The sequence below is a fragment of the Pinus tabuliformis genome, chromosome 2_2, assembly GCF_031772625.1.
Source record: "Pinus tabuliformis cultivar Carrire ecotype Pingquan chromosome 2_2, CPIR1, whole genome shotgun sequence".
NCBI classification, from domain to species: domain Eukaryota; kingdom Viridiplantae; phylum Streptophyta; class Pinopsida; order Pinales; family Pinaceae; genus Pinus; species Pinus tabuliformis.
This window is the reverse complement of record NC_142300.1, coordinates 394,914,597-394,936,956: the sequence shown is the minus strand read 5'-3', so window position 1 is coordinate 394,936,956 and position 22,360 is coordinate 394,914,597.

Here is a 22,360-nt window from a genome sequence, read left to right as displayed (position 1 = left end):
GTTTAAATTACAAGAGTTATAGCTGCACGAACAAGCTTGGAGTTGCAGTTTGTGAACATGTTAAAGATCATCAAATTTGGGGCCATACTTGTTTCAAAGGAGAGGTGCAAAGAGTAGTCTCTGAATAAAAGAAAAAACATAGATTTGATTATTAGGTTATTTAAAGAAATGCAAAGATATCCTCTACTATTTCCTTGCTATAGTTGATTGCAAGTTATTAATTTTCCTGGCAATTTTGATTCTGCAATTGATTAGCAAGCGTATGGGTGGTGTATTTAATGGAGACACAAAATAATATTGATATCCAATGCAATTATAGAGGGAAAATAAAAAATCAAGGTGTGAATACGTGTGAAGTAAATCTTGGAGGAATAGAGGGGAAATTCATGAATTGAGAATGGTGTCTGCTACTTTAGTGAGGAACACTTAATATGGAAAAGAGAAGGTTCTTTTTTTATTGTAGAGTGCGGGGCTTTGCATTGATTCAAATTTTTTCCGAGGGATGAGATAATTTTAGGCCCTATATTCAACCCTCCCTCTTGAGCATTAGAAGCACCCAGGGCAGGGGGCCACATCTACAAGCTGTGAATTGACCATCGGAGCAAAGTTCTGATTTTTTCCAGACATAGGTTTAAACTGTGTAATTTTGTACTATGCAGATCGATTGATCGTTTATATAACATTTCTTCATCAGGGACATGGCACACATTGACAAAATGTGATTCTTCATTTGGCGCCAAACTTGTTCCAAACAAGACACAAGTTTGATATCGTTTCCCTCTTGTATGCTGCACCATGGCTTTGGAACATGCAACTTCTGATGGTCAGGCCATGCATATGAGACTCGATTGTTTTGATAGTTTTTAAAAATACGGGTAGTAAAATATGTTTCCAAGACTGATTTTGGTCAAGTTGGAGTTTGCATTCTACTTGCTCATTAAAGATCTAGCAAGTGTTGATATTGTTGCAAATTGCACAAGATTGGTCTTGACATAGTCTTTGTGCCAACAAACAACACTGCAAACAACATATCTCTTCAAAGTGAAGTAAGCCTAGTTAAAGGGCATGAAAAAAATCTATTTTCAAATGAGCTTTCAATTTGCAAGGTGGAAGCACAATGTAAAGAGAGCCACAAGTATGTTTTTTGAGCAACTATAAGATGGTAAAGGGAGATATCAAGTTTTTCATTGCACATGGAATCAATTTATACTGATCTCAATGGTATGCCTTTTATTGTTTTAATTGCATAAGGTGATACCTGCTATACCTTATAAACAATTAAAAAAAGTCAAGCATTTGTAATGGCATATAGAGTTTTTACTTTTATTCTTTTAAAGTATTAGGGGTTTCATTCGAGAGATGGAACCAATATCAAATTTTCATGAAATAATCATTAACATATATTTAGGTAAGAGTACGAGTTTATTAAGGAAAGGAGTTAAAGTCCAAGTTGAATACTTCATATCAAAGTCAAGTTTATGGGAGAGTTGTAATAATGAAATCTTGTTTATGAAGTGAATGTTAAGTCGAGAAGGAAGTTGAGGTCAAGAAACAAATTTAGATTTGTGAAGAATTCAATGGTTGTATGAAAAAATGGTGCATTTTTTGTTGTACCCGACACCCAAGGTTTATTGATGTAAAGAGTTAAACTCAAGTTGAGAGTCCAGAGTCAAAAGAAATGAAAATTTAGTCTTGTTAACATGATTGAAGTTGAAATCATGAAATTGGTGCGTTAATAAAGTTTTCCAAGGCAAGGTCATAGGTTGCTTTGTTGGATTTTGATATCACTCCAACGAAGAAACATTTTTTGCAAATGTATGAAGAAAATGGTAGGTGTCTTCTTGGATGGAGAAGTCCTCCTACAAGAAACAATTTTATGTAGGTATTACAATAGTATATTCATATGAAGAAGACTAACTAATAATGATGAAGAGACTAACTTCATGACGAAGCAGATGAAGCAAAAAGACGAAGATGAAGAGAGAATAAAGGAGACAAAGAAGAGTTCCATGAATGATACATACATATTAAGAGAGAAGCAGACTTCATAATAGAAGTTGAGAAAGAAAAGTACATGTAGGTTGCAAAAAGAAGACACATGATGAATGAAGATGATGACAAAGAGAATGGAACCCTAAATTTGAGAAGATAAAAAGAATGAAGCAGAATACAAGAGTGAAAGTGTAAAAGAAATGGTAAGGATAAGGGAAGAAAGTTTGATGCAACATGAATGACGCATAAAAGAAGACAAGAGAAGCAAAAGAAGAAGGAAACATAAGATGAAGATGTTGATTTTTCCTCGGCACTTTAGAATCAGGTCTATGTTTAAGAACACGGTCATAAACACATTGTAGTACCACAACACTAACACTTTTCATAGTGGAAAATATGCAACTATGAATCAACTAGTGCACAAGACAATTTTTGACCCAAAACGCATTATATTACAAATCTTAATACAACAAACATAAGGCTCTCGTACCAAGGATCATGGCCCTTACAATCATTCCTGGTACAAGGAAAACTAGGGCTTGGACTCAACAACCTATGACTGCAAATCTATCCCTGAACAAAGGACACTTGACTTGCTGAAGGTGCACACTACTCAACTCTTTCGGTCCACGTACCTTGAACACATCTAGCAGGTCCTTTTCCACCTCTTCTACTACTCACAAGGCTTCCACAACTTCACAATGCTTGCATCTTCGACTAACCAATCTACCTCTATCAACCCTCCTGCTGCTCCAAGAGTGATTGATCATAGGCTTACACAATTCTTCCATCTAGCTGCTCTCCTACTCCTCTAAGATTTCCAAATCATATGGTCTTCAATTAGCCGCCCTCTTATCTTTGATATGTTGCTCCAAATCATAGAACTAGGGCTTCCACTAATCTTCCCTCTTGCTATCTCTTGGCTTCTCCAAGAATGACTAACCTAGGGCTCAACAATTTGCCCTCTTATCACTGATATTGCCGACTTACAAACCACTAAAATAAGGCGCAACAATGGCAACCATCTTATCATTGATTTTCCAACCATGAAATATTTGAACTAGGGCTTGAGCAACCTGCCCTCACAACAGTGATAAGATTGCCTTCTATCACTGTACTTAGGGCTCTATAAAGTTTGTCCAATCAACCCACTCACAACTCCCTAACACCGCTAAGGAAGATTGACCTTAGGGAAACCAAACACAACTTCCTAACAACGATTTTGACCCTCAAGTGTCACTGTACTTGAGCATCAAAGACCACCCTCATAACAATGACCAATCAACTCCTTGATCACTCTACTAGGGCACATAAATGACAACCCACTTGACTGTGATTTGTCACACAAAAATCACTTCAACTAGGGCACACTTGGTAGCCCATTTCACATTGATTTTTTCACACAAACACAATCTCTAGGGCATCCAATAATCTGTCATAAACACCACGTAGGACATGCTTCATCCTTGCACATACCAACCACTAACTACTAACTACATACCTCCTCAACCTTGTGCACATAGGTATGATATTTTCAACCATCTTCAAGGGAACCTACGACTACTTCAAGAGGACACTTCTCTGTGACCAGATTTCCTATTCTCTATCTAAACCTCCCTTGCAGAGCCAAAAATTACTGCGCTATTCCTTAAAGCCCTGTGGCCTACACTTGAGCGTCTAACCTTGCCTTGTGGCCTTGTTATACTTGAGTTTCAGGTGTCTCGACCCTCTCTAAGGAACAAAAGAGTTTTTCCCTATATTAGAGAGTATTTTCCATTGGCCTAGAACCATACCAAGGAATTTGTCCAAAAACTCCTAAACGGGGCCTATCCAGAACAAAAGAGACAAGGAGCCTTGATCCTCCTTCACTCTAGGTAGACACCTTTAGGTCTATGACTATCTCGGATTAGTCTTCACTTAGAATGATTGCACATGGATGTGACTAAATGAACTTGATCTCATCTCTATTTATAGTGGTGTCATCGTCTACTAAGGGTCATAGCTTATCCTTAAGCCGACCAGAGAAAAACATACTCAACCACCATTTTCCATAGAAATAAAATCCTTTCATTTGACTTTGACCACACCATTGAAGCCCTAGGTGCCAATTAGACCTTCAAGGGTGCCCCACATGTTCTCAATGATCAAACCATCAACTTCTCCACTTGGTTTGGCGCCCACAACTTTGGGTACAAAGCCCACTGCTTGGGTAAACTGTCAAAAAATCCCTTTGCGGGTCAACTTTTCCCAAACCCATACCCAAGGGTTGTAGGAGTAACTCCCAACCTACACCAATCAACACTCCCTCTTAGCAAGGGAGGTACTTCCACCACTTAGAATTATCTTGTCACTGTCGTCGATGATGCTAACCCAATCTTTGGCGTTCACCAATGTAGCATCCCTGTAGAATGAACCACACTAATCTCGTTAGTATGTCTAGCTCAATCTCGTCAGATTTTGAAGATTCAAACTTCCATAGGGCATACTTCCTCTAAAACTAAACTCCCTATGAGATTAAACCCCCTCTAAGTCTACACAACCTCCATTAGCTCACATTGGCACTGAACTTCCTAACAAGGTCAGTTTGCGCTGTGCTCGAACACTGGAACACTGGGCCTCATCATCACTACAACTCAACTCGACAAGTGATCTCATCCTCCTGGATCAAATATCGCATGTGCACATGGCTCCAATCTTAGATGTGCAACTTCACAACCCAATGAAGATACTAACCTGCCATCATCTCATCCATCACACAAAGCTAACTCATCCATGCTAAACCACCCCTCGAGCAGTCCGAATGATCCATGACAAGTCATCGGAAGTCCATGATCTGCAACCTGCCACACAACAAACTATTGTTCACCAAGTTCTCTACCAATCCACTAGAATTCCCAGCCCATCTCGTAATCTAGCTAGTCACGACCACGTCTTTCGCTGGACCTTCTACTCCATGTTCTAGGAAATTTCTTAGTTCCCTTTTGAGCTGCTTTGCTGTGCACACTCTAATTCAACGGTCTCGTAATGTAGCTCTAATAACATGTTGATTTTTCCTCAACAATTCAAAATTAGGTCTATGTCTAAGAACACGATCATAAACACGCAAAAATACCACAACATTAGCACTCTGCACAATGAAAAATATGTAGTAGCGAATCAACTAGTGCATAAGACAAATTTTAACCCAAAACTTGTTATGTTACAAATATTAATACAACAAACGTAGGGTTGTCGTACCCGGGATCATGGCCCTTACTATCAGCCATGATATAAGGAAAACTAGGGCTTGGAGTCAATGATGCGTCTTGGTATTACAACAAGAACACTACAACTCCCAGGGTTACAAACTTTATTTTATCAATCTGGAGTTCGTATAAACTTAAGAGGTGTCAGTGCAATGTGCACAACAAGCAAGATTCTACTTACGCTGTTTTGACTTAATGAATTGAATTGAGTTGGACAGAGACCACTTTGGAGAATCTAAAAAGGTAAACTACTTAGCTTAACTTTGCAAGAAGATAAATGATTGAAGCACAACTTGTTCTACTACATGAAAGAAACACTAATCTATTTTTATGAAAGGATATGCTAAAAAAGAGATCCTAATCTATCTTGCAGAAGGTAAATAGCAAGAAAGTAACCCTAAGCTAGTTGCATGAAAGTAAATGCCATGAAAGTAACTCTAATATATCTTGCAAGATACAAATCTATAATACTGCAAACAAGGTAATTTCTATTCTATTTGCAAAAAAGATTAAATGCTCAAAAGTGATCAAGGTAAACTAACTTCATTCTACTTAACACATAACCAAAATTATATACCTAATTGCAAGATTGAAACTATAGTGAGAAAATGAAGCTATCTAGAGGGTCTCTGGTCTTCTCAAGTTCATTTTCAAGGATTAGAGGATGTTGTGGAGTGATTGAGAAGTCAAAAGAAAACTTTAGATTCAATTCTAGGCGCGTTTTGAAGAATTCTGTGTACTTCTACAAGATTGCTATAGGATGCCTTGTCTTGCTACATATCTACTCAGTTGATTAACTTGTGAAAGAGAAAAGCAAAACTAACAGTGTCACGTAGCTCAATGTGGTAATTTCCAGCTAGCAGAAAATTTGTAGAAACAAGTAGAAATGGAAGGTGTGTTGAAGGGGGTGATGCTTATGCATATAAAATGGTGCTATCCTACACTATGAACCATTATTTCCCATCTGTGCACAAAATACATGCTCAGCGAATGAAAACAAAGTGATCAAATGACGACCAAAACAATAGAAAAAAAATAGAATATCTGTGAAAATTTGAATTTAGAACATAATCTAATTATTGCATAAAAGAAAACCTATTTTTGGTGCTTGTCCACACAAGGTACATAACCAAGTTTCTCAAGACAGCTCACTTATCAACTTGCAAAGACAATGCTTTTCTTATAAACCAAATTTGTAGAAAAACCATAGCTAGACTAAGTGCATGCAAAGGAATGCATAAAGAAATGTACAAAAGAAGGGGCTTGAGTACTTGGGTTGAGCCCTATCCCAAGGAGCCTCAACTCCCTTGAAACAAACTCATACTAGAAACAAAATGATTCTTTTCATTAATCTCAAAATTGTTCAAACATGTAACATGACAATGGAAATAACAAGCATAAGTCTCCTTCTCTAATAGTCACTATCTTGCCTCTAGAATTCGAATCCCTCCTAAGTTGCTAGACTCTCTTATTTATGCAAAAGTCAATGAGGTACAACCTCCTTAAAGGGAGGACTGCTTCCGTCCAAAACACTTACAAAAGTGGATTTGGTCTCCTAGTGTAGTCACAACCACTAAGATGTAGCAACTACTCATGAGCCAACCGAGTTGTTGATGGGCTGATGCAAGGAACAAGCCTTTTAGATATTCTCCTCTAGTCTCCAATGTGTTCTGCACAATAAATCCTCTTTGGCCTCTTTTTCACACAAACACAATCTCTAGGGCATCCAATAATCTGTCCTAAAACACCACGTAGGATAGGCTTCATCCTTGCATCAACTAGCAACCATTAACACTAACTACTAAACACATACCTCCTCGACCTTGTGCACCTAGGTCTGATATTTTTAAGCCTCTTCAAGGGGACCTACGACTACTTCAAGAGGACACTTCTCTGTGACTAGATCTCCTATTCTCTATGCAAACCTCTCTTGCAGACCCAAAAACTATTGCGCTATTCCTTAAAGATTCCTGGCCCACACTCAAGCATTTAACCTTCTCTTGTGGCCTTGTTATACATGAGTTTCAGATGTCTCGACCCTCTCTAAGGAACAAATTGTTTTTGGCTTGTATCACAGAGTATTTTCCGCTAGCCTAGAACCATACCAAGGAATTTGTCTAACAACTCATCCTAAACTGGGCCTATCCAGAACATAAGAGACAAGGAACCTTGATCCTCCTTCTTCACTCCAGGTAGACACCTTTAGGTCTATGACTATCTCAGATTAGTCTTCACTTAGAATGATTGCACATGGATGTGACTAAATGAACTTGATCTCATCTCTATTTATAGTGGTGTCACCATCTACCAAGGGTAATGACTTATCCTTAAGCCGACCAGAGCAAAACATACTCAACCACCATTTTCTATAGAAATGAAATCCTTTCATTTGACTTTGACCACACCATTGAAGCCCTAGGTGGCCCTTAGACCTTCAAGGGTGCCCCACATGTTCTCAATGATCAAACCATCAATTTCTCCACTTGGTTTGGCACCCACAACTTTAGGTACACAACCCACTGCTTGGCTACACTACCCACAAATTCCTTTGTGGGTCAAATTTTCCCAAACCCATACCCAAGGGTTGTAGGAGTACATCCCAAGCTACACCAATTAACACTTCGTCTTAGCGAGGGAGGTACTTCCACCACTTGGAAGTATCTTGTCACTGTCGTCGACGACACTAACCCAATCTTTGGTGTTCACCACTGTAGCATACCCTGTAGAATGAACCACACTCATATCGTTAGTGTGTCTACCTCAATCTCGTCAAATTTTGAAGATTCAAACTTCCATAGGGCATAATCCCTCAAAAACTAAACTCCCTCTAAAATTAAACCCCCTCTGAGTTTACACAACCTCCATCGACTCACATTGCTACTAAACTTCCTTCCAAGGTTAGTCCGAGTTGCGGTTGAACACTGGAACACTGGGCCTCATCATCACTAAAACTCAACTCAGCAAGTGATCTCATCCTCTTTGATAAAAGACCACATGTGCACATGGCTCCAATCTCAGATGTGCAACTTCACAACCCAATGAAGATACTAGCCTGCCATCATCTCATCCATCACACAAAGCTAACTCATCCATGCCAAAACACCCCTCGAGCAGTCCCAATGATCCATGACAAGTCATTGGAAGTCCATTATCTGCAACCTGCCACACAACAAACTGTTGTTCACCAAGTTCTCAACCAATCCACTAGAACTCCCATCCCATCTCGTAACCTAGCTAGTCAAGACCATATTTCCACGTCTTTAGTTGGACCTTCTACTCCATGTCCTAGAAATTTCTTAGTTCCCTCTTGAGCCGCTTCGCTGTGCACACTCTGATTCAACTATCCCGTAATGTAGCTCTAATAACATGTTGATTTTTCCTCAACACTTCAAAATCAGGTCTATGTCTAAGAACACAATCATAAACACACAAAAACACCACAACCACCATTTTCCATAGAAATGAAATCCTTTCATTTGACTTTGACCACACCATTGAAGCCCTAGGTGGCCCTTAGACCTTCAAGGGTGCCCCACATGTTCTCAATGATCAAACCATCAATTTCTCCACTTGGTTTGGCACCCACAACTTTAGGTACACAACCCACTGCTTGGCTACACTACCCACAAATTCCTTTGTGGGTCAAATTTTCCCAAACCCATACCCAAGGGTTGTAGGAGTACATCCCAAGCTACACCAATTAACACTTCGTCTTAGCGAGGGAGGTACTTCCACCACTTGGAAGTATCTTGTCACTGTCGTCGACGACACTAACCCAATCTTTGGTGTTCACCACTGTAGCATACCCTGTAGAATGAACCACACTCATCTCGTTAGTGTGTCTACCTCAATCTCGTCAAATTTTGAAGATTCAAACTTCCATAGGGCATAATCCCTCAAAAACTAAACTCCCTCTAAAATTAAACCCCCTCTGAGTTTACACAACCTCCATCGACTCACATTGCTACTAAACTTCCTTCCAAGGTTAGTCCGAGTTGCGGTTGAACACTGGAACACTGGGCCTCATCATCACTAAAACTCAACTCAGCAAGTGATCTCATCCTCTTTGATAAAAGACCACATGTGCACATGGCTCCAATCTCAGATGTGCAACTTCACAACCCAATGAAGATACTAGCCTGCCATCATCTCATCCATCACACAAAGCTAACTCATCCATGCCAAAGCACCCCTCGAGCAGTCCCAATGATCCATGACAAGTCATTGGAAGTCCATTATCTGCAACCTGCCACACAACAAACTGTTGTTCACCAAGTTCTCAACCAATCCACTAGAACTCCCATCCCATCTCGTAACCTAGCTAGTCAAGACCATATTTCCACGTCTTTAGTTGGACCTTCTACTCCATGTCCTAGAAATTTCTTAGTTCCCTCTTGAGCCGCTTCGCTGTGCACACTCTGATTCAACTATCCCATAATGTAGCTCTAATAACATGTTGATTTTTCCTCAACACTTCAAAATCAGGTCTATGTCTAAGAACACAATCATAAACACACAAAAACACCACAACCACCATTTTCCATAGAAATGAAATCCTTTCATTTGACTTTGACCACACCATTGAAGCCCTAGGTGGCCCTTAGACCTTCAAGGGTGCCCCACATGTTCTCAATGATCAAACCATCAATTTCTCCACTTGGTTTGGCACCCACAACTTTGGGTAAACAACCCACTGCTTGGGTACACTGCCCACAAATTCCTTTGTGGTTCAACTTTTCCCAAACCCATACCCAAGGGTTGTAGGAGTACATCCCAAGCTACACCAATCAACACTCCCTCTTAGCGAGGGAGGTACTTCCACCACTTGGAAGTATCTTGTCACTGTCATCGACGACACTAACCCAATCTTTGGTGTTCACCACTGTAGCATACCCTGTAGAATGAACCACACTCATCTCGTTAGTGTGTCTACCTCAATCTCTTCAAATTTTGAAGATTCAAACTTCCATAGGGAATACTCCCTCTAAAACTAAACTCCCTCTGAAAGTAAACCCCCTCTGAGTTTACACAACCTCTATCGGCTCACACTGCTACTGAACTTCCTTCCAAGGTTAGTCCGAGTTGTGGTCAAACAATGGAACACTGGGTCTCATCATCACTAAAACTCAACTCAACAAGTGATCTCATCCTCTTTGATAAAAAACCACATGTGCATATGGCTCCAATCTCAGATGTGCAACTTCACAACCCAATGAAGATACTAGCCCTACCATCATCTCATCCATCACACAAAGCTAACTCATCCATGCCAAAGCACCCCTCGAGCAGTCCCAGTGATCCATGACAAGTCATTGGAAGTCCATTATTTGCAACCTGCCACACAACAAACTGTTGTTCACCAAGTTCTCAACCAATCCACCAGAACTCCCATCCCATCTCATAACCTAGCTAGTTAAGACCATATTTCCACTTCTTTAGTTGGACCTTCTACTCCATGTTCTAGGAAATTTCCCAGTTCCCTCTTGAGCCGCTTTGCTGTGCACACTCTGATTTGTTGACACCTAATCATCAGGATTGGGTGAATAACTGAAATTGATGTAAATAAATAATAGAGGATATGAATAGTCACCGGGGGATGAAATGAACAGTCTCTCCCTCATGTATATAATAAACACCAACCTAAATGAAATCAACGAATTGTTTTGAGGATTTATTGCATGGTTTGACATGGTATTAGAGCCAGCTCCCGAAATTAGTTTTTGTGTAACTCCTAGTGTCAGTGTCCTGCCTATATTCTGCCTGGTTGCCTGAAGCCTACTCTAGGCAGTGTCATATACGTTTTTGATATTATATGCGTTTTTAAAAGTTTGCGCCCTTCGTCAAGTCTGGGCCCTCTGTCAAGAGACCTGGTGTGAACACTGAACGCTGTCATATGCATTTTTTCAAATGAACATTGTTGCTCTTCATTTTCATTTTCGATGTAGAAGCTCTTGTTGCTCTTGTGCATACATCCCAAGTTAGCAGCAACGACCAGACCAGGATCCGAAGTTTGGTTTCCCCCTCTACCTTACGTAGGAAGAGTGCAGGCATTCGTCTTGTTGGGCGCCACTCAGAAGTTTATGAGCCCTGTGATGATTCATTTGCACTTGTAGATGCCCTGCCCGATCTTGAGGAAGTTCAACCAAGCTTGTGTTTAGAACTCGGATCTAGGACTGGATATGTGATAACATCATTGGCACTTATGCTTGGGTAAGTCGCCGGGATCCAATAATTTTCTACTGACATTAGCTCTGCAGCTATTGAAGTTACAAAGAAGACTTTAGAAGCTCATGGTGTGCATGCAAAAGTAATTTTGACTGATCTTGCATCTGGTCTGGACAAATGTCTAGCTGGAACAGTGATGTCCTTGTAGTCAATGGGCCAGCGTATGGCAGGAGCTATTGTGTAGATACACAAGGTCTCTGAAGACTCCTCGTCAACAGTGCAGGAATGGAAGGCGGAGGTGATCACGTCTTGCGCAGCAGAAGTGTGGTGGAAGCCATCCCGTTCTGGTGCAGTGAGCGTTCCTCCATTTTTTAACATGTTGGAGTTGCAATGCTTTTGGTATATATAAAGTCACTGTTTTGATATATATAATGCTGATATATATTTAAAGGTTTTCTCCAAAAAAAAGCAGTGTTTCATAACATAAATGCACAGGAGGTATCTGAATACTGTATGCAATCGTGGTTTGTGGCTTTTGGACAGTTTTAATACACTATTTTTAATACATCATTTTAATACATGCGCGCTGCCTCTCCACCGGTAGCCATACTGTTTTCCCACTGGTTGTGTGTGTTTTTTGGAGAATGCCGAATGCTGCTGCAATAACCATATGGGTTGAGCTCTTGTAAAAAATTGATTAATGTGTTGGTTGGGATATAAAAGATTATTTATATTTTGATGATCGTGTGCACAAGAACCTGACCTATGATTTTTTACATCAAAAGCACATTTTGCCAGCAGAAGTATTTTTTTAAAACAATACACAGATTTTACAGTACACAGATTTTTTTACCAGCAGAAGTTTTTTTACAGTATGCATTCAATCATATCTATTGTGGGAATAGTTCTTACTGGCAAGGAGAACTATCCTGAGTGGTCCCGCATGATAAAACACACCCTCATTTTCAATGAGTTGTGGAAATGAGTGTGTATTGGAGATGGAGACAAAGAGCTAGAACAACCTACCTCAGACAAAGAGCTCACCATTTGGGAAAATAAGAACAACAAAGCCTATGCATTAATTGCAGCATCTGTAAGTGAAGAGGTGAGTTGCCATATTTTGCCATTTTCAACTGCTTTCAAAGCCTTACAAAAGCTGAAAGAACTCTATGACTCACATTCTGCACTTGAAGTTGTTCAACTCATGATTAAACTCTTCACTCTTGAATTGCAAAATAATGATCCTCTTGCTCTTGCATCCGAAGTAAAATCTATAATGCATGATATCAAAGCCACTAAGGTTGAATTGGATATTCCTCTTATCGCTTTTCTCAAGGCAATTTATTCTACTTACTCCAATTATCTTGAGTCATTTCAAGCAAATGGAAATCTTAAAGATATTACCATTGGATCTCTTGTAAAAAAATTTGTTGAAAGATAGAAAGCTTTTGGAAAGAAGACAACCCCTGAATATTCTGAAGAGGCTGTGTGCCTTCCTCATAAAGAAAAGAATCTTGCTCAAGATTCTTCTAGAGGAAGAGGTGGTCGAAGAGGAAGAGGAAGATATTTTAGAGGTAGGGGGGGCAGAGACTCTCAAGGAGAAAAGGCAGACACTCTCAAGGAGAAAAGGCATACTTGTACTGCATACGCTGCAAAAGAAATGGATCACATGATGCCTCTACATGCAAGTTACCATGGGACAAAATTGAGCAGCAAAGAATCCAACAGAAAGGTAAAACTAATGATGCAGAAAAAGGTAAAGCACCTGAATCTGCTCATTATGTTGTGGCACAATGTAATATCGGAGTAAATGAAGACTTATTTAATGCTTCACTTGCTTCTTGGAAAAATGATTGGTTGCTTGATTCAGGAGCAACTTTCCACATGACTCATAGAAAAGATTTTTTTGAAGAATTTACTGACAATGTTGATGGAGCAGTATACTTTGCAGACCAATCAAAAATCAAGCCATCAGGGCTTGACATAATCAGGCTTAAATTGCCTGGTCTTCCAGACTTTCTTCTGCATCATGTTCTATATCTCCCACAGCTGAAAAGAAACTTGCTGTCCTTGGTCCAAAATCCACCAACAAGGTCACTCCATTCATATGTTTGATGGCAAGCTTGAGGTGAGAAAAGCATTTGACCACTTACTTGTCATGAGGGGAATAGAAGAAGAAAGGCTTCTCAAGTTGCAAGGTACCTCTGCTCGTGCACAACATTTCTCATACAATTCTCATTATGAAGAAGGTACATTTCCATCAAGTTTATTATGGCATGCTAGATTTGGAAATTTGAACTATGACAACCTCCGCTTATTGAAGAAAAATGGTGTTGCTGGTTTGCCTACAATTCCTAGGAAATTTAAGCAATGTGATGCTTGCATTCTAGGAAAGCATAGCAAACAGTCTTTTCATGATTAACATTCAAGAGCACATAGAAAACTTGAACTCATTCATTCAGATTTATGTGGTCCAATGCCTGTTCCTTCTGCAAATGGAAATAAATATATGATGACATTTATTGATGAATACACGAGAATGTGTTGGGTTTATTTATTGAAGAACAAATATGATGCTTTTCAAACATTCAAGAACTTTCATAAATGGATTGAAAATGATGCACAATCTCATATTGGGTCTATTCGCACTGATAATGGAAAAGAATACACATCAAGTGAATTTGAAAACTATCTTCGCCAACATGGGAACAAACATCAAACAACTGTGCCTTATAATCCCCAATAGCATGATGTAGCTGAAAGAATGAATAAGACAATCTTAAATATGGTACGCTCCATGCTCTTCTTCAAAAATGTAAAAATAATGTTTTGGGCTGATGCTGTTCTATGTGCTGCATATATAAAGAATAGATGTCCATCTATTGCTATTAGAAATAAGACTCCATATGAAATGTGGTATGGGCACGTTCCTTCGGTAAAGCATCTCAGGGTCTTTGGTTCCACTTGTTATGGCTTGATACCAAAGGTACATAGAAACAAACTTGGTGCAAGAAGTCGTAAGTGTATCTTCCTGGGGTATTCAAACACCTCCAAAGCATACCGTCTCTATGATGAAGTCAATAAAAAGTTTGTCGTATCTAGAGATGTAATTTTTCTTGAATCATCCAAAACTGACACTTTCTCCTACACTTTCTCCTCTATACTACACTGAAAATATTCAAAATACACCATGGTTTCTGATATATAGCTCCTCATATTTTCTCTTGCACTCTTATAGCCTAGACCTATTTGTGGCTCCAAACCCTAAGTTCAACAAACCCTATACTCAAATTTTCACAAACAAACAAACAAATACACATATCTAGCCTCAAATTCATTTGCTTTAAAGTCATATCACTGATCAAAGACTTAGAGAGATCCCCCTCAAGCTCATTAGGGCTAGCTACTGAGCTGAAGTGGTTTGAGGTTACTCTTCTCGATTTCCTTTTCAGCCTAGGAGATTATAAGGACTAACACTGGTAAAAGTAAGAATTGGAAAGAAACACTGATTCAACCCCCCTTCAATATTTCCAATAATGTGATCCTGCAAATACACACTTACATTACTCGACGACGAGACGACTCAAACCATCCAGACACACATGCTCAACATGACTGACCGACGGTGTGAGTGACAAGCGCACCAATTGTTATTGATTGTTGGTCGACCAGGACGATGCTTGCGCAATAGTGTATGTGACTCCATGTTTGAGTGCGACAAATGTTTTCATAGCGAACACAACATGTACACATGAAGCGAAGACCTTGAGCATGACCAGAACATGGTCACAAGCATGAAATTGAAATCAACATGCAAAAGATTGGGTGAAATGATCAAGCAAGGTGGGTGCGAATACTCACACGAGCTCACAGAGTGAACCTGAGTGTGTGCAATCATCAAGTGAAACTCTCAAGGGAGGCTCTAGAATTGGATGCAGACCAAAATTTTGGAGGGTGTTTGTAGCTGCTACAACAAGAGGTAGAATTTTCTATTGAGTTAGTGCCAAGGGAAACTCCAGCATCGGAAGCACCTTATAGGATAAGCACACCTGAGTTAGTTAAGTTAAAGTTACAGTTGAAGGAGATGTTGGACATGGGATACATTAGGCGAAGTGTATCACCTTGGGGTGCAACAGTCTTGTTTGTGAGAAAGAAAGATGGTACCCTTAGATTATGTATTGACTACATGCAGTTGAACAAAGTGACTATCAAGAGCATATACCCTTTGCTGAGGATTGATGACTTGTTCGATCAGCTGAACAGAATAGCAATGTTCTCAAAGATTTATTTGAGATCCGGATACCATCAGGTACGCATCAAAGAGGAGGACATATAAAAGACTGCGTTCAGGACTAGGTATGGACATTATGAGTTTGTTGTTGTTCCATTTAGCTTAACTAATGCTCCAACTACATTCATGTGTTTGATGAATAGTGTGTTGAGTTAATATTTGGATAAGTTTGTTATTGTGTTCATCGATGATATACTAGTGTATTCTAAAAATGAGGAAGAGCATGACGAGCATTTAGCAGCAGTATTGAGGTTGTTGAGAGAGAATCAGTTATATGCTAAGCTGGGCAAGTGTAGTTTCCTTCAGACTGAGGTGCATTGCTTGGAACATGTTGTCTCCAAGGAAGGCATTGCAGTAGATCCATAGAAGATAAGGGCCATCATGGAGTGGGTGGCTCTTAAGAATGTGGATGAGGTGAGATATTTCATGGGTCTAGCAAGGTATTATAGGAGGTTCATCAAGAACTTCTCGCATATTTCTTATCCTATCACATCATTGTAGCGGAAAGGTAAGAAGTTCAAATGGACCGTAGAGTGTGAGGCTAGCTTAAAGAAGCTTAAGGAGTTGCTGACACATGCACCAGTGTTATAGGATCCAGACAAAGAGTTTGTAGTGTGTACATATTCTTGTAAGGGAAGGCTTGGTGGAGTCCTTATGCGGGATGGACAGGTGGTATGTTATGAGCCTTAGAAACTAAACAAGCACAAGGAGAACTATCCCACGCATGATCTCGAGTTGGCAGTGATTATACATGCATTGAAGATGTGGAGACATTGTCTTCTTGACAGGCAGTTTGTGCTTATGAGTGATCACATTGGGTTGAGGTATTTGTTTGACCAGCTGAATCTGAATGCTAGGCAGGCTAGATGGTTGGCCACGAACAACGAGTTTGACTTCGAGATTAGGTACATCAAAGGAAAGGAGAACAAAGTGGCAGATGCTCTCAATAGATGGATATAGATACATCACTTGGTAACTATGAGTTCGTATGGGACAAATTTACAGGACAAGATCTCGCGTGTAGGACAACAGGATGTCAAATATATGGAGATTGTGCATAGGTTGTAGCAGAGTACAGATAGAGGTGATAGTACATGTATAGGTACAAGTGATAGTACAAGTATAGGTATAGTTGATGACACAGGTATAGGTACAAGTAGTGGTACAGGTACAGGTGCAGGTGCACATGACTTGGATCATTATCTTACAACAGATGGGTTGGTCAGGTTTCAAGACAGGATACATGTACAGGATAACAGTGAACTCAAGAAGGTGATCTTGAGGGAATTTCATGCGAAACTGTATTCAGGTCACCCACGTTATCAGAAGACACTCACAATGGTGAAGAGATATTACTATTGGCTGAATCTGAAAAGGGATGTAGCAGAGTTTGTGGCAAGATGTTTCAATTGTCAACGAGTGAAGGCAGAGTGCAAACATCTAGGTGGACTGCTACAACTGATCGTGATTCCGGAGTGGAAATGGGAGGTCATTTCCATGGATTTCATCATAGGGTTGCCAAAGACAGTGAAGTAGCATGATTTCATCATGGTCATTGTGGATAGGTTAACAAAGGTTGCACACTTTGTTCCGGTGAAGTCTACGTTCTCAGCTAGTGATGTAGCATAGGTATTCATCTGAGACGTGGTTATACTACATGGTGTTCCAAAGAAGATTGTATCAGACAGGGATGCAAAGTTTACTTCCAAGTTTTGGAAGGAGTTATTTGCAGGTTTGGGCACAAATTTGGCTTTTAACACAACTTATCATCTGTAGACAGATGGACAGATAGAGAGGGTCAACAAGATATTGGAGGACATGTTGAGGATTTATGTGATGCATTAGCAGAGGAAGTGGGAAGAGCATCTCCCTTTGGTTGAGTTTGCATACAACAATGGTTATTAGGAGTCACTAAGGATGACTCCCTTTGAGACGTTGTATGGGTAGAGTTGTAACCCTCCCATTAGTTGGACTGATCCAGTTAGCAGAGTATTGATTGGACCAGATATGTTGGCAGACATGGAACAAGAGATAAATGTGATCAAGAAAAATCTTAAGGCAACACAGGATACGAAAAAGAGCTATGCTAATAGGAACATGTTTTTCAAGGAGTTGCAGGCTGGGGAACAGGTGTACTTGCGCATCAAACCAAAGAAGAGCTCCTTGCAAATTGGCTCATGTGCCAAGATGGCACCACAGTTTTATGGACCCTTTAGTACCATTGAGTGGATTGGGCCAATAGCTTATCGACTTGCAATGCCTCCGATAGTGAAAGTCCACAATGTTTTCCATGTATCTTTGCTTAAGAAGTATGTTAAGGATGTTGATCATGTGATTGATTGGTATGTATTGCAGGTGGAACCAGATGGAGAATTCCAGTGGGAGACTCATTATATATTGCAAAAAAGGTGCTCATGCTCCAAAATCGAGCAATGGAGCAAGTAAAAGTGCAATGGAATCACTTTGCACTTGATGAAGCTACATGGGAGATGGCAGATCAGATGTAGGCCATGTATCCTTCCTTTTTTGCCGGTTGAGGCAAAGAAACCTTGATATGGTGGTTTGGTGATTGCTTATGGTGGCTTAGTAGTTGCTTATGGTGGTTTGGTAGTTTCTTTATGGTGGTTTAGTATTTACTTATGATGGCTTGGTATATGCTTTATGGTGATTGATATATGATTTATGTTGGTTGAAACATGCTATATTATGTTTTGATATATGCCTTATGATGTTTTGATATATGCAATATGATGTTAGTATATGTTTGATATATGTTTGGTATATCGTTTGGCATAAATTTTGGTATATATATTTTGATGATGTTGTTATATGTACACCCATGTATGGATGTAAATATGTTAATTTTAGGTATGTTCTATGCTTAGAGCAATTTATTTCAATTTTCGCAGTTAGCTCAATATCTTTCCCAGATTAACAATCACATCAGCATTAAAGTAAATTTCAGATAGAACATAAACATAGATCGCAAAAGACAAGCCAAGACAAGAGGACACAAGATGTGGTACTAGCCAGGGACAAACCCCAATGTGGGGAAACCCTTGATAAATTATTCTTATATGTTCTTCAATAGTTCAACAGAGAGAGAGAGAGAGAGAGATAATGCATTTACAATAGAAGTCAACACTTTGACTTATCTTAAATAAGAGCATAGATCATCTCTAAGTAGATGGTACATGAGGTCGTTGAACTCAGTTGAAGACATGCTGCTTCAACTGATTCTCCCAGGTGACTCCATCACGCATCATAGTGCTGCACCTCGTCATCATGCTGCACCTCACTGTGTTGCATCGTGTTGAACCCATCATCACTATGCTAGACCTCATTACCATGCTGTACACATCATACTGCTGCACCATGATTGCTTGTTGTCCTACACAAGAACCATGTCCTTGTTGTCCATCTATCATGCTCCACCATGAATGCATTTGTTGTTGTCGCACTGTTTAGCATTGTTGTGCCATGTCATAGTTTGTTGTCCCAAGTACCAAGCTCTAACAAGCACCATGTCCTGTTGTACCGCTTACCATGTTGTTGTCCCTTGCAGCACCATGCTGTTGTCCCACTTTTTAGCATTGTTGTGCCATGTCATAGCTTGCTATTATTCTATCCATGCATCTTGTTGCATTATCACATTAGTATGCATTCAAACTTCATGGGTCACCTTGTTGTTGTTGCTGTCCCGTTGTGCCATCATTGCACTATGCCATTGCTGCTAGCACTGCTGTCCCACTGTTATTGCTATTCCATGTTTTCCATACTGCTATCCATGGGCAGAGTTCTGGTCACTGGTTAGGGTATCCTACTGTAACCTACAGTAGTCCAACGATCATGCCAAAAACCACCTTAAATTATGCAGCCTCCCTTTCTTTACAAGGTAAGTGACCTCGCTGTTTGAGGAGGCACCTACAGCTCCATGTATAGGGCTGTTTGACCCTCAAAACAACACTTACAGACCTGCAACTTAATCATCCCAGCAAGATCCCTTACTCGGCCTATCTCAGGGAGGATTATCCTTGGTTTTCTTGCCCAAAACAACCTTCTATGAGGGCGGCCTTCACACAAACCTCGCTGCCTCTTCAAACAATTCTCAAGGAGCAAATCAGAGCTCCTTTCCTTGGCCAACAACAAGATAACTTCGCTCTCCAACAGTCACAAGTGTGACCTTAACTTCCCCTCTCCTTTGTTGAAGTAGACTTTGTATTGTGGCCTTCTAGCCCAACTCCTAAGCCCTCCTAACAACAGCTCTGATTTTGTAATAAACCCAAAACTAGGGCTTGCTAGGACAACGACTAGGGCTTCCTTAGGACAACATCTAGGGATTCCTTAGGACTGCGTCCAGGGCTTCCTTAGGACAACGTCTAGGGCTTCCTTAGGACTACATCTAAGGCTTCTTTAGGACTGCATCTAGGGCTTCTTTAGGACTACGTCTAGGGATTCCTTAGGACTACTTTAGGGCAACGTAGAGGTACCTTCCATGGCTGAGATCTGATCTCCATTAGGGCTTCCTCTCATAGATTTTTCTTCCACTAAAACCGAGAACAAGTGGAGAGAAATAAAGAGTGAAGTGTGTGTGAAATGACTCTCAATTCATCTCCTTTTATACTAAAATGTTGAGCACATGTGGGGGTTATTTGGTTGCTGGCCAACCTTGACGAATTGTCTTATAACACAAATAAATTCATAACTCCATGAATACTTATCAGAATAGGATGATCTTTAGATCAATCCTACACCTCTTAATGAGAGGGATCCAATAAAAATATTTGATGCCATAAATAAGATGGCCCACATGGAGTTTGGCCCTAGTTTCCAATATTAACACTCCTCAACTAGGGAGAACTCCATCCGCTGATCCATCTGCTAGACTGTACTATCTCTGCCATCAGTGCCCTACACTGCTCTGCTCTGTCTTGCTGAACCATGAAGAAGAAGAATTGATCGATAATGTCTCATACCATTCTCTATTGACTCGAAGTTATTTCCATATGAAGAGAGTGTGTCATATCACTCTTATTAGTCCTAGATCAGTTGAAAGAGAGTGAGTCATATCACTCTTATTGACCCAAAGTCAGTTCCAATTGATCCCAGATCGATATCAAAAGAGAGTGTCTCAAACCACTCATACTGATCCCATATCAGTTTCATTGATCCCAAATCAATGAAGGTCATCCTAGCATAGGGAGTACGGTAGATACAATGATGCATCCATCGATAGTACTACTATAGTCCCTAACCCCATTTCCCTACTCATTGTCTAGATGATATGTACTTCCCATGAGTTCCAGAATACATGGGTAGGATGCCTCGATAGGAGAACCACTCATCCTGTCCATAAGTCACCACGGGGTATCACAGGGGAAGGCTGAACCATTCACCCTGTTCACAACACACCATTAGGGGAGGGCGAGTCACCCTATGGTCGCTTGTTGCTCCAAGAAGTACCTCAAGCTCCCTAGATCTCCCAGAGCTCAATGCATGCATCATGCAGGACCCTCATAAGGGGGTCTCTCAATGACTCCAATTCATTTGGGAAAGTCACAAATTTGACCTTTCCCCAGGGCTTTGACAGAATGTCTGTGACCTGTACATCAGTCTCAATGTGATGGAGCTTTCCTGCTCATCGATGTACCATATCTCAAATAAGGTAGTATCTGATGTCTATATGCTGGAGCAATCATAGAATATGGGATTCCTCAATAATCAAATCCCCCTCTAGTTGACACAGAAGATCACGGTGGTATCCATCATGTGTCAAACAACTCACTGAAGAGCTTCCACAACCAGGCATCTTCACACGAGATCATACTTGTAGCTATTTATTCGGTCTCAACAGTGCTTATAGCAACCGAATTTTGTTTCCTACTCATCCAGGATATCGAGTAGAACCCAAAGAGAACTAGCACCTAGAAGTGCTCTTGTAATCCTCCACATTCCCTGCCTAATCAACATTCGAATAATCATCCAACTTCATATTTCTAGCAGTGTATCTAAATCCATGAGAGATTGTGCCTTGAAGAAATTTTAGAAGTTTCTTGGCACCAATATAGTGAGGCTCAACCATATATGAGTTCAACATGCTAACTGCAAAACATATATCCGGACGAAAGTTCACCAAGAACGTCCATGCGAATGAGTTTATAAACTCAGAGGCATTTCCCAAATCTGGTCTGGCATCACTACCACATAACTTCTGAAATTTAAGCTCCATCGAGGTAGTCATGGGCTTGCATTTCACCATTCTAAATCCAGAGTCCAACTCCCTCTTACTTCTGCAAATGAGAGGCTCTGCACCTGTCAGGAAGAGGTCGTCCTCAGAAGGTTCCAATATGTATATTCCACAACCTTCAAGCAATGGTTTGGATCGGCTTCACTCCTAGTGAATTTTAGCTTCATCCGGTAGCTATCAATCATCTCATATTAAGCTCGAGGTGTTTTGCTTCAAGCCATAAAGGGATTTCTTCCACCTGCATACATGAGATTCTTGATCATGAATCTCAAACCCCTCGGGTTGTTCCAAACCTGTGGACCTGCTACATGAGGGGAATGGTCCCCTTGTAAGATTTTCCTTTGTTACATCTCAGACATGTATCTTCATGCTCTTTTTGAATTCAGGCATCCCTGTCACCATCTGACTCACATCGGGTAG